Source organism: Otolemur garnettii, unplaced genomic scaffold (assembly GCF_000181295.1).
Source record: "Otolemur garnettii isolate 467f Iridium unplaced genomic scaffold, OtoGar3 scaffold00134, whole genome shotgun sequence".
NCBI classification, from domain to species: domain Eukaryota; kingdom Metazoa; phylum Chordata; class Mammalia; order Primates; family Galagidae; genus Otolemur; species Otolemur garnettii.
Window position 1 is genome coordinate 2,091,519 of NW_003852529.1, and position 13,916 is coordinate 2,105,434.

The following is a 13,916-nucleotide window of genomic DNA, read 5'->3' on the forward strand; positions in this document are numbered from 1 at the left end:
GTTGCTGTGAGCTGTAATGCCACAGCACTCTACCCAGGGGGACAGCTTGAGGCTCTGTCTCAAAAAAAAAAAAAAAAGAAAGAAAGAAAAAGAAATATCCAAAATAGAAAATGCGTCTAAGAGGATTTTTTCTGGGGGGGAAGGGACGTAAAAATGTTCTAAAGTTAGATCAACGATGATGATCACAATTCTGGGAATATATTAAAATCCATTCAACTGTACATTTTTAATGGGCAAATTATACAGTAAGTGAATTATATCTCAATAAAATTATTTTTTTAAAAACCTGGTGGGGGGCAGGGGGCTCATGCCTATTATCCTAGCCCTCTGAAAGGGATCTGAACCCAAGATTTCAAGATCAGCCTGGGAAAGGGCTAGACCCCATCACTATAAAAGAATTTTTTTTTAAAAATTAGCCTAGTATGATGATGCATGACTTAGTCCTATTTGGGAGGCTGAAGCAGAAGGATCACTTACACCCAGAAGTTGGAGACTGTAGTGATGATGTCACTGCACTCAAGGCTGCTGACAGAGTGAAACCCTGTCTCAAAAATTTTTAAAAAAAAAAAGGAGGGGAAAGTAAAAGAAAGGGGGAAGGAGAAAGTAAAAAAAATAAATAAAAAATTTAAGAAATTAAAAAAAAAAAATCTTGCTAAAATGTCCCATAAACTAAAGAAAGAAAAATCCTGAGATGTAAGTTCATACCCACCAAACTGGCAAATATAACAAAAGTCTGACAGTACCAAGGATTGGTGAGGATATAGAGCTGGTAGGACAATAACAGTCACAACCATTTGGGGCAATAATCTGCACTATCCACTAAAGTTGAAGACGGGCATGTCCTACTACCCTGCACTTCTCTCCAAAGTTCATACCCTGGAGAAATGTTTTTCCACTTGTTTAGAGCAGCATTCTTTCTTACTGGAAACAACCCTATTCTCCATGACAGGACTAAGAATAAAATGAGACTCAGTCTGAAATACAACACAGAAGTGAAAAACAATAAGCTGCAGCTACATGCCTCAGTGTGGACAAACCTCCCCAGGTGCGTGTCCTCACTTTCCTCCCTTCCCAGTTTTAACTTCACTTCCCACTATTAAATCCCTCCTTCAACCCTGTCCTGCTTTGCGATTTTTGCTTAGAAAAACCACAACTCCAGTTAAATAAATGAAGTGCTGTCTACCCTGTTTCCAGGGAAAATAACAGAGCATGCTGTTTCCCCCAGGCAGGCCATGCTGCTAATCTATTCACACACATTCTTACTTTTCCATAGAACGTTTCCTCTTTCCTCCTCTCTCCTCACACCCCATTGGCCCCAACTCCCCCTCATTCTCCTTGACTGCTGAGAATTTCTTCCATTTTCTTGGAGAGAGAAAAACACACACACACACAAAGAGGAAAAGGTCCACATGCTCCCCTATCTCATCTCCCCTACTCTGCTCTCCCTCCTCACACGAAAGACCAGCCCAAGGATGCCAATTCTCCACGTGGGCACTCAGCACATTCCCTGTTGCCTTCCCCAGCATGTGGCTCTGCCAAGGAAGGGTCATCACTCCTCTGCCTTTAAGTTGTTCATTTACTAGAGATTCATTTCCCACCAACACTGCAAAAATGCTGTGATTTCTCCCATATCAACAAAACCTCAGGATCCCAAATCTCCCTCCATTAATCCCTACGACAGAGTTTTCTCTATGTACCTTCCTCTTAGTCCATGATTGCTCACTTCCAGGCTTTTTTCACCACCACATTGGACTTTTATAAATTCTATGCTACCAAAGGACAACTCTCGGTCCTCACTGCATCTGACCCCACAACAGGAATACAAGGCAGAGGATCCCCCTCCCTCCTCCAAGACAGCTTTCCAACCAACTTTCCCTGGGTTTCAGAGATGTCACCCTTGCCTGGTTTTCCTCCTCCTCAGAAGCTGCTCCTACCTGACTTCCTGACTAGGGGACTTACTCCCCAGGCTGCCAAGTGCCATCTAAACACTGCAGACTCCATCATTTCTATGTCCCAATCCTGGCTCTCCAGTCTGCTCTCTGAAAGCTTCACAGTGACAGTGTCTAAAACCAACTCCTGTTCTTCCTTCCACAACCTGCTCCTCCCCTAGTCTTCCCTTTCTTCATGGATGGCAACTCCCACAACAAGTAAAAATCCCTGGTTTCATCCTCCACTCCACTCTCACACCCATACCAATCTGCCAGCAAATCCTGTCTGCTCTCCCTTTTCCCAAAGAGTCCAGAATCTAAGCCCTTCTCACTGCCACCCTTGCTCCCCTTCAACCCAAGCTGCCATTAGTGCTCTGCTGGATCGCTGATCAGCAATAGCCTCCAGCCTCCTTCCAGCAGGCAAGGACAGCTATTCTTAACACAGCTTGAGGGGGACTTTTAGAAACCAGATCATGTCACACCTCTGCTCAAAATACAAAACGACTTCCCATCTCACCAAGAAAAACAAAAATCTCAACAACCCTGACCTACCCTCCTACCACTCTCCACACCAGCCTTCTGCTTTGATTTTTTTCTCTGCTTACATTACCATTGGCTACTGTATCTTTTACTTATCTGTTAACACTCTTTGTCCCACCAAAATGTAAGTTCCACAAGGGCAAGGACTTTTGTCTCCTTTGTTCATTGCTAACATACCTGGCACTAGAACAGTGCCTAAGTTATAGTAACTATTCAAACATTTGAGTAAATGGATCTCAAAAGCAAAGTGAGTGGGGAGAAAGACACATAATAAATTGATTCAATTTACATAGCTTAAAGACAGGCAAAACTGAAGTTACATTATATAATGATACATTCACAGACAGCAATATCACAAAACAAGAAAATGATGGGTGGAGACAGTCAGAAAGAGGGAAGTGGTCAGGGGAGGAGACCTAAGGAGCCAAGGAGCCAAGGAGCCAAAGGAATGGCAAATTTCTATTTCTGAAGTTGGTTAGTGGGGCACACAAGTGTCTGTTTTAGTGTTGGATAGCATCTGTACACATGTCGATACAATGTAAGATCACATTAAAAGTTAAAATAAAAAATAGATTAGAGTAGACACTGGCAAACTATGGCCCACAGGACAAATTCAGCCCTCTGATCATTTTTATAAGTAAAGTTCTATTGGAAGACAGACACTTTCATTTGTTTACATACTGACTATGGCTGTCTTCACACTACAAAGACACAGCTGAATAGTTACAGTTAGCCTATAGAGTTAAAGTATTTACTAGCCCTTCACAGAAAAAGTTTGCAGACCATCAATGGAAATATCTGGTTATAATGTGGAACTTGTAAAGGAATTAAGTGCAGAATCAAAAAGATCCGATCATCTGTTAACATATATTGATCCTTCCAGGGATAAGTGATTATCCACAGTATGTTGGAAAAATATGGTTCTATAAAATATGCAAGACTCCATAGCAAACAAAACTACCTTTATAATGTCCTGGGTGCCAGAAAGAAACAGATTTTAAAGATGACTGTTTTAGAAAACAAACTGCAAACCTCAAATTTATGATCTCTACTCCAGCCAAAGAAAGGATTATGTTATATATGTTTTATTTACATAAATGTGAATAAGAATATTACCATATTTCTGTACTTAAGACACATATAACACAATCCAACTTTAGAGGAAAAAAAATTTGCACAGAACACTAACTCTATAATCACCTCCATCACTATCACCCTATACTTCCCCAGAGCAGCTGGTTGACCCTCAAAACTTCTCTACAATCTCGTAATATTTCATTTCCCTCCTTCAGGGGATTCACTAGTGTACCTTTAGAGTTGTTGTTGGGTCGGCGCCTGTGGCTCAAGTGGCTAAGGCGCCAGCCACGCACACCTAAGGTGGCAGGTTCGAATCCAACCCAGACCCGCCAAACAACAATAATGGCTGCAACCAAAAAATAGCCGGGCGTTGTGGCGGGCGCCTGTGGTCCCAGCTACTTGGGAGGCTGAGGCAGGAGACTCGCTTGAGCCCAGGAGTTGGAGGTTGCTGTGAGCAGTGAAGCCATAGCACTCTACCCAGGGGGATAGCTTGAGGCTCTATCTCAAAAAAAAAAAAAAAGAGTTGTTGTTGTCCTTATTCTATTGTTATTGAAAAGAAGATCAATAACAATCATAGTATAAATATCAATCTGTACTGGGCACTGTGCTAAACAGATTACATTTACTATTCACTTCACAAATAAGGAAATTATAGAACAGAGATGTCAGCTAAGATCAGGATAGTACTGCTGCAAAACTGAGCCAGAAACTCAGCTATTTTAGACCCCAGGCACTCTAGACCACTACACTACACAAATATAAACAGTAAACTCATTTAAATTGCACACAAACTTCATTTTTCCACCCTGTAGAGACCAGGCACTAATCTGCTAAAAGTCCCTTAACAACAAAATACTGTACCTATGACAGGTGCCAAATGCATAGTTTGTCAAATCCATCTAAAGGTGTAATAAAGTGAGACCAAGAAGGGCACACTGAAAGGGAGAGAAGAGGGGTCATTCAAAGAGCGTAGTTGAAATCAGATTGGGGAGGGTCTCATTTACAGACAATGGAGGCAGAGGAGACCTGCCCACTGTCCAAAACAATGGAAACTCATGTATCTCTATATCAACAACAACAACAAAAACCAAGAGACACTGTCCCCTTATCTACTACATAGTGACAAAAAACTGGCTCGTATTACCACCGTATCCAGATGTGATGTCACTCCTGAAACAAAGAGCACTAAAATGGTGATCTAGTGGGGCTACCACAATCCTAAACAATCCACAAGGAACTGAGATTTCCCCACTGCTTTCAGGTCCATTCTTCCACATGGCCTAAATTCTTCTCTAAGAATCAATGACCTCTAAGTTCTCTTCCAGTTCAAAACTATGACTTTAATGAAAGGAAGCCTCAAATGGCAAATTAAGTCAATACTCTAGGTCAATTTTCCTCTGTCCACAGCCCCTATCTGGGGACTGAGAGTCCATCCAACCTCATCACCTAACCACGGATCATGCCTTAGTGGGCAGTGTGACCTGCCCCGATTAAAGTCTCAGAGTGCAATGTGTTCACAGACAAGTACTCTTTCCCTTCTCAACGTGTATCTGCCACCAGTATTCTTCAGATTTATGTCTGGGTTGAGGGAACCAGAGGCTACAACTAGCGATGCCACACAGCTTTCTCCAAGTTTAAACACCTTCATTCATACTCCTAAAATTTCCACAGCCTTTTTAGTCCTACTCTCCAATGTTCCTAAAAACAATCTCATTCCTCTCTCCTTTGGGTCATCAGATTTCACAGCAGTCAACCTCTGGGGCATAGAAATGATTTTCAAGTCAATATATATACCCAATGTAAAAAATTTCAGAACCAGTAATACCCTAGTTTTCTCTAGAGTTACTGAGAAATACAAAAATCAGAGCTTCCTTCTGTATGTAAAAAAAAATGTTCAGAACCTATACAACGTTAATTGCATAAATTTAGTCAACTGAACAGACTTCACTAGTACATCTAAAACAGGTCAGCATTAACCAGCTGTAAGTGACAGATAATAAGCAGCCTCTACTACAGGCAAAGACAGCTCTTGGCCAAATCTGTGACATAAAAATGTCCTAGTTAGCCACAGAGGTTAAGAGGCACTTTCACATACTGTCAGATGACCTTTACTCATTTCTTTACCATCTAGCAATCTACTTGGTATCCAGATGTCAGTCTGTAATCTTTCAAAAGCCATGGGTGGGCACAGTGGCCACCTGTAATCCTAACATTCTGGGAGACTGAAGCAAGAGGATCACTGTAGCTCAGGAGTTCAAGACCAGCCTGAGCAAGAGCAAGACTCCACTCTAGTAAAAATAGAAAAATCAACCAGGTGTTGGGGCCGGGGTCACATAGTCCCAGCTACCCAGGAGGCTGAGAGATAGGAGGATCACTTGAGCCCAGGAGTTTGAGATTGTTGTGACCTAGAGCCTAGGCTCTATCTCAAAAAAAAAAAAAAAAAAAAAGCTGAAATAGAAAGAAGGCTTTCATGACAACTAAATCCAAAATCAGAAGTCAAAAGGTCACAAAACCAAATCTCCAATCAACCTAGATCCACACAAGGAGTAAGGAGGGGAAGAAAAAATCCCACTCCAAGCACCATCCATTTCCAGGATGCCTCGAGATACTTAGAAAGAACCTATATCAAGCCTGTGAGGAGTCTGGAACCAGACATGCAGTATTTCAAGTCTGAATGATGGGCAAGCAATGGGTACAGAGTAATAAACATCTATCTTACCTATCACAACCCAACAGTTTCACCAGCATGGCAAGAATTATACTGCTTTTTAAGACACCTAAAACTAAGAAGGCAAGTCAAAGTAATTATTTAGTACAAATGAGTAACAAAGGTGTAACTATTTATTCATGTGCAAAACTTCTGATCACTCCACCACCCAAACTTTAAACAAATAAGCCAACTAACCAACAAACAGATGCTTTCCTCTGTGGCCTCTTAAGAGACTTCTTACACCATGTACAATTCTAATAAGCTTTGTTATTTGGTCTCTTTTGAAATTGCTTGCCTCTCCCTCTGGACTGCAAGTCCTTAAGGGCCTCTTCATCAGTGAATCCCTAATACCCAGTACAGTTCCTGGCAGAGTAAGGACTCAATTAATATATTTGCTGATCAAATAACGAAGATGAGAAGTAGATGGAGTCTCTCGTACTTCTCAACATTTCAGGGTAAAGAATCAGAAGATGAGTTTTATATGTTCAGACACTACCATTTAGTTGTTGAGAATTCGTGTATAAGTTTTCATGCCAACATTGTTCCACTCAATAAAGTAGGTAATCTACATTTTAAGTATGAGCAAGAAACAAATCTCTGCCCTCCTCTCTACTACTGCACCTCATGTCCCCAAAAGGTAAGAACACTCTATTGGGATCCAGTGTCCAGGGCACAAAAGGGTCTCCTTTACTAGCAGGCAGGGTCACCGTGTTAAAAGGCTTAGCACACCATATGTCTCTCCTACCCTCAAAGGGCAGGACTGGTAAATTGATCCAGAACTAATTATCTGGGAATAGGTAGGTCTTCATTTAAAATTTTTTAAAAAGTTGAAGCTGGCACCTAAAAGCAGAACTGAGTTGAATGGCAAGATGAAGGCAAAAGATATAAAATCCAAAAATTACAGTAGTTTAAGATTATTCAGCATAGAAAACAAACTAAATAAGCTGAGAACTGCACAGTAAGTGCAGTCATGAGATAAAGGGAAAAAAGTTTCTAAATTACTTAATAAACTCAATTCATTTAATTTTTTTTTAAACTTTAGTCTTCAGGCACCTGAAAAATGATGTAAATACACCCCCACTACAAATAATTTCCAAGGCAAGATTTAGGTACTGCAAAGACAGTTCATAGATCATCCAGAGGTTCCTTTAATTCACAACCATCCCTGAAATTTGTGGTCTACCAGCTGCACTTTAGTATCGTCTAGGAAACTTTTTAAAAACAGGTTCTCAATTCTACCACAGATTTCCAGAGCTGGAGTCCCACAGTCGTGTCTTAAAGTACCCAAATGATTCTAACACAGGCCAGCCTAGCATCCATCTAGAGCAGTCTTTCTCAACCTCAACACTGTTAGTACCTGGGGATGAAGAATTCTGTTGTTGGGGGGGGGGGGGAGTCTCTTATACTATGTAGGCTGTTGAGCAGTGTCCTTGGCCTCTCCCCTCTAGACGCACACTGCCCATACCCAGAGATGTGACAAGCAAAAAAAAGTCTCTACGGAGGGTAATAAGTCTCTAGGGAAGTGGGACCATACCTATGGTGTATCTTCCAAGGGTACATGTGAAACTTACTAAATGTAGAATATAAATGTCTTAACACAATAACTAAGAAAATGCCATGAAGGCTATGTTAACCAGTTTGATGAAAATATTTCAAATTGTATATAAACCAGCACATTGTACCCCATAACTGCATTAATGTACACAGCTATGATTTAATTTAAAAAAAAAAAGTCTCTAGACACTGTTAAATGTTTGTGGGGGAGGGCTCACCCTCAGCTAAGCATCCCAAATCTAGAATAAATCAAAATCCAATCATCATAAGTTTTCTGAAGGAAAGAAGCTAAGTGTGGTGGCTCATGCATGTAATCTCAGCAACACTGGAGACTGAGGTGATAAGACTGCTTAAGATGGGAGTTCGAGACTAGCCCAGACAAGATAGCATAACTAACTACATCTCTAGAAAAATAAAAAATATTAGCCAGGATGTGGTAGCACATGCTGTAGCTGTAGTTCTAGCTGCTTGTAAAGCACAGGCAGGTGGATCACCTGAACCCAGAAGTTCAAGGCTACAGTCAGCTGATTCCCATTGCCCTCCTGCCTGGGTGACAGAGTCTGTATCACTTAAAAAAAGGGGAGGGGGGGGATACTGAAAGCTGCTTAAAACTAAGAGGCCAGGTCTATTTTTCAGTACATCCTGAGGAAAAGCAGCTGACACTGCTCAGCCAATGGGGCTCAGATCTTGACTTAAGGACCAAACCAGCCTCTTCTGCTTTTTATAATAAACTCAATGCAGAACTTCAGTTGTGCAGACAGAAGAGCTTCATTTCCACTATCATTTATTTACTCTTAAGTGTAATAACATCCTGTAAACATATACATATACACACACACACACACACACACACACACAGTGACACAGAGGCTGCCTCTCAAATATCAAAAACATAAAACTGCAAGATACAAGTTCATCACAGAAACAAACTGAATACTGATCCTGACAAACACCGCTTAAAGGAAGAGATGTTTACTTGTAATAAGCCCATTATCTTTGTACCAAACAGATGCAAAAACTTACCTTAAAAACCTAAGCAACTGGCTCGGTGCCCGCAGCACAACGATTACAGCACCAGCCACATACACCACGGCTGGTGGGTTCAAACCCGGCCCAGGCCAGCTAAACAATAATGACAACTGCAATAAAAAGTAGCTGGGTGTTGTGGCAGGCGCCTGTAGTCCCAGCTACTTGGAAGGCTGAGGTAAGAGAATCACTTAAGCCCAAGAGTTTGAGGTTGCTATGAGCTGTGATGCCACAGCACTCTACCGAGGGCAACATAGTGAGAATCTGTCTCCAAAAAAAAAAAAAAAAACAAACTAAGCAACCTCATCCTATCTTAATTTTACTAATATTCCTTTTCTGCTTAAATATGGTCTGATTCTCAAATTCTAAATAGTAGATTGAAACTAGCAAGATTTTGCTTTAGTTTGTTTGCTATGCTTTACATTAAAGTCCTCTAAACCCAAAACAATTCTTTTTCCATCTTTGAGTAAGTTCCTCTAGCAAGATGCTCATCTTTACTTAACTCTACCAAAATACACCTCCCAGAGCAACCAAGCAAGCCAGGTTCAAGCAAATAGAGTAATATTAAGGAAAGGACAACAGAGAAGGCATTAAGAGACTGAGTTTATATAGGACCGAGTGAATGGTACTCGGTTAAATATGCTTAACTCCCAGACCAGAGGCACTGAAGTGCAGAAGAGCTTCCAAAGCATTCATCCAGGACAACAGCTATTTCCCAAACAATCTTTGCTGAAGTATATAGCAATACACAGTATCCGCTCAATCTTCAATAACAACCAGGAGTACACTAGGAACCCCTGAAGTTATGGATTTCGGGGGCCAATCAAACCCAAGAAGCAGTATCCCAAAATATATAAGAAACAGAGTCCTACATACACTCCTGATGGGCTTTTCTGTATTTAACCACTCCTTTAAAAAAACTTTCTGAGGTACCACCTCTAATTAACTACTCTAGCAAACATATGTAATTTAACGAATCTTCAACAATCCCTGTCCTAAAAAATTAAAGTAACCTCCAGTTTACTTTTTCAGCCCAACTAACTCTTACATACACAAAGCTTTCTCAAGAATCACCAAGATACAGAGCTTACACTCACTTGACTTCCCGATTAATATGTAAACACTTAAAATCAAATTTAAATTAATAATAATAGCCACTCATTACTGAGCTGATTCTATGTGCCCAGCACGGCTCTAGCTGCGTTAATGTATTAATTCATCTGTCCCCACAAACTTATGGGGTAGTCGCTGTCATCATTCCCACATTACTCAGAAAGCAGGGACACTGAGTAACTTGCCCAAGGTCACAGAACTACAAAGTGGTCAAACCAAGATTTGAACCCACACATTCTTAACTCCAGAGTAAAGAAAACTCCAGCACCACCACCACCAATGGGTGGGTCTGACACATTTTGCTGAGGCACATTTCAATGGTTGAAAATCTGGAGTCCCTTTCCCACTGGATGCCTATCTGCAACATGACCTTGAAGACAAAATCAAAGTAAACTTCACATTAGGAAAGCGGAACAATATCAATATTAACAAGTGTTGTAAGGCTGAAAGGAAACAACTACTAAGTGCCCTCTCCTGTAAAAGCAAAACATAAACAAAGCTCTATCCCTCCCCACAAAGAAAATGTTAAGTACCAGGAAAATGATATTAAGTCATGAGGTTGAAACCTCAGGTTCAAAGCCAGGGCTGAGAGATTCCTCCAAGGACTCATTTCGTCCACCTACAACTACAGGTCCACAGCATGTGTGATGAAAGCAATGAAGCCCTCGGGAGGAAACACCTCCAAGTTAAGACAGAAAAGGCTTCTTTAAGAGGGAGGTACTTTAAGCCACAAGAAGGACCACCTCTCTGGCTCAAACACACCGGAGAGGCATTTGAGACCGAGCCTACGTCCGAGCCACAACACTGGAGTTAAGAGATCACTGGGAAGGCTACTGAAAGACTCCGAACTAGTTGGTGTGTACTCTGATGACTCTGCGGCGAATTAACAGAAACCCACAAAACTTGTTTCCCGGAGAAGAACCCAACAATGGCCTTTGCAAATCTCTACTGCGAGTTGCTGCCTCAACTTGACACGCTCCCCAAGGCCCCTGGGAGAAGTTGTCCGGCGGAGCCCGCAGGGCGGGAGCGGGGCCCGGGCGGTGGAAGACGCTGCGGGCTGGGGCTGGCGGGGCGGGAGGTCTGGGGCTGAAGCCGGAGCCCCGGCAGGGGCGCGTCTCTCCCGCCCGCGCCGCCGCCGCGCCAGGCCCTGACCGTCAACGCGGCGCAAAGTTCGCTGCCGGGATCGCGTCCCACCGCCGGCGCCGAGTCCGGAGGGGCCCCCGGCTGACAGGAACAAGCCAGGAGCGACTGGGCAGGACTCGGTGCCGCGCCTCCCGGGCCCGCGGAGCAGCGAATTCCGGGGGGGAGGGGAGAGGGGCCGGAACGCTCTCTCCCCTTGCCGCCGAGGCCCCGGCGGAGCGGCCTAGCCGGCCGCCCGCCTGCCTGCCCGCGCGCCCCGCGCGCCCCGCGCTGCAGCCTGCCCCGCCGCCCTCCCCCCATTACCTGGAGGTCCCCACGACCCGCCGCTAGTTGCGCTCAAGCGGGAAACTCGCTCACCGACACCATCAGCGAAGCGCCCAAAATGGCGGACGTATCAAGCAGGCCTTGAGTTCCCCCCACCCTCCCTCTGGCCGCCTCGCAGCCAATCGTGACTCTGTCCCTGCCCCCAGCTCCACGCTTATTGGCCTTCCTCGTCCACCCCCTGCAACCTATTGGATCGCCTAGCGGCTCCTTTGCATTCACTCCGATTGGCCCACAGACCTAATCAGTCAAGTGCAAGGGGCGCGTTCTTTTCCCAGGGAGTTGATGGATCCGGAACCTCTAGGACCCAGAGCCTGAGAAACAAATCAGAAATCGGGAGAAACCTAGCTGGGTTCCCCTACGCCGTAGCAACAGCAGGGCCTCTTTAACGGGCGCTTCAAACCACCAATCCGAGCGGCCTATGCTTTTTCAGCTGTATAGAGCCAAACCAATCATAGCCATGGAGCTGGAGCTGCAAGCGAACCAATGGTGTAGCGGGACGACCAACCCGGCAGGGCAAAGGGCCGCCAGGAAACCGGTGATGACGTGTGCCACAATGTGTGCCGGCGGCGGAAGCTGGAATAGACTGGGGAATTAGCTTAACTGGTTGGACGCTTGCTTAGCATGTATAAGGTAAGAGGATCGATTCCCGAATTCTCCGTGCCTGAATTTTACAGGAGGGGTTCGCTTACCGAACAACTCGGTGACTGCCCCAGAAGTAGGGTCAAGGTGAGAAGTCCCTAAGTGACCCACAACCAGAAAGGAATAGAAATGCCCTTGTGTGCGGGAGAGGGGCCTCCCTTTTGTCTTTGGCGCTTAAGATTTACACCCCAGCTCCGTAATGCGCGCCTGGGCTCCCTCCCCGCGGCAGCCGGCCGGGGTCGCTGATATAGCCCACTGTATGCCTCCCTGCTGATAACCTGCTTTATTCCCACATGGAATCGTAGCGCTTCCTAGAGTCCCATGAAAATCAACACGGGCGCAGAAGTTAGAAGTGGGCGAGGAAAAGGACAAACCCTGGCAAGCCTGCGGCGACACGGTGACAACGAAGCCGTAGTCCAGGTTACTGCAGAATCGCACGCGGGGGCTGCGCCTGAGCTGTCGACGGACGGAGGGCCGCCCTTTACTGAGCAGTCGCTTTGAGCCCACAGGGCGACCAGCCTCTGAGGTTCTGTTGGGGGTCCATCCGTACACATCTGGGGAACGTCGAGTGACAATAAACTGAACGGTCGTTTTACTTGCCCCTCATTCCCCCAGAACAGAGACGATGGAGCTGTGAGCTCTTGGACATCCGAGGGGGAAACTGGCCCCAGACCCTAAGATGGGGCTTTGAGGCACTCAGGAGGCGGGCGTAGCTGGGGCATGCTGAGACAGAAGGTGCAGAGGTGACTGAGTCATGCAGAGCCTTGAGGGACAGTGTCACCATGCCAGTCCCAGGTGCTCAGACCTCCGAAGAGGGCCCCTTACAAGAGAGCTCTCAGGACTCTCAGGCTCGCTGCAGTGGTGCTGACTTGGTCAGGGATAGTCACTGCCGCTCCAAGACAACACAGTGTGGTTACTGTATGGTTTCTCCAGACTCCTGGGGAAAGTGGCACAGCTTGGCCCCTGGGGGTGGGGATGCACCTGCCGAGGTGGACACCTGGCTGCCTCCCAGATACTTACCATCTCTCTGCACCTCCACCCCGTACCCTTTGCACAGCTGGCCTGAACTGTCTCCACCTCACTGACAGCCTGGGGAGCTGGGTCTCAGGGCATGTAAACCTACCCCTGCCCTGAGCAGAGACTGTTACTGGAGGAGACTAGAACTGTGGTCCCCAAACCCCAGTCCTCCTAGGCAGCCTATTAGGAACCGGTGGGGCTTCACCCCACCTCCAATCTCCAGCCCTTGGTGGTGGAAAAATTGTTTTCTGTGAAACTTAGGAACCAGGTGGCATAGGAGAAGGTGACCAGCTGAGGGAGGGAAGTTTCATCTGTATTTACAGCTGCTCCCCAATACTGCCTGAGCTTCCCCCCCACCAAAGAAAAAAATTGTCTTCCATGAAAATGGGTTATGGTACCAAAATGGTTGGAACAGCTTCTTTAGAAGGAATTCATGATCAGTAATTCCAGAAGAGCATTATCATTCCCATTCTACAGATTAGGTAACTGAGGCCCAGAAAGCATTCAGATGTCAGGTGCAGGCCATGCAGGGCTGGGAACCTGCAGCCTTCTGATTTCAACATTGTTCTTTTTGGGCAGCCTGTGGCTCAAAGGAGTAGGGCAGCCCCATATGCCGGAGGTGGCAGGTTCAAACCCAGCCCCGGCCGAAAAAAAAAGATTGTTCTTTTTAAAGCACCAAAGGATGCAAAAAAGTTTTTATTTTTCTTTGCTGCATGCAAAGACTGTCTCAAAAAAAGGGATGGGTCCCACTTGATGCTTTTTTTTTTTTTTTTTTGAGACAGAGTCTCACTTTGGCACCCTTGGTAGAGTGCTGTGGTGTCACAGCTCACAGCAACCTCAAACTCCTG

At 45.0% G+C, this 13,916-nt stretch overlaps 1 protein-coding gene and 1 long non-coding RNA gene across 9 annotated transcripts in view; one reads left to right on the forward strand and one right to left on the reverse strand.

Annotated features, from left to right (window-relative positions):
* PPP6R3 (protein phosphatase 6 regulatory subunit 3) overlaps positions 1–11,501 on the reverse strand; it is a 148,777-nt gene extending 137,276 nt beyond the window's left edge. For 6 of the 8 annotated variants that reach the window (XM_003798298.3, XM_003798299.3, XM_023518320.1 and 3 more), the window contains exon 1: positions 11,392–11,501. The gene's annotated coding sequence lies outside the window, so the exon portion shown is untranslated. The remainder of the gene's footprint in view (positions 1–11,391) is intronic. The other 2 variants (XM_023518317.1, XM_023518318.1) reach the window with 1 other exon arrangement.
* A 182-nt stretch (positions 11,502–11,683) lies between these two features.
* LOC111727964 lies at positions 11,684–12,643 on the forward strand. Its single transcript, XR_002775386.1, has 2 exons — positions 11,684–12,042; positions 12,357–12,643. It is a non-coding gene; the product is annotated as an uncharacterized LOC111727964 (long non-coding RNA).
* The last annotated feature ends 1,273 nt before the right edge of the window (positions 12,644–13,916 follow it).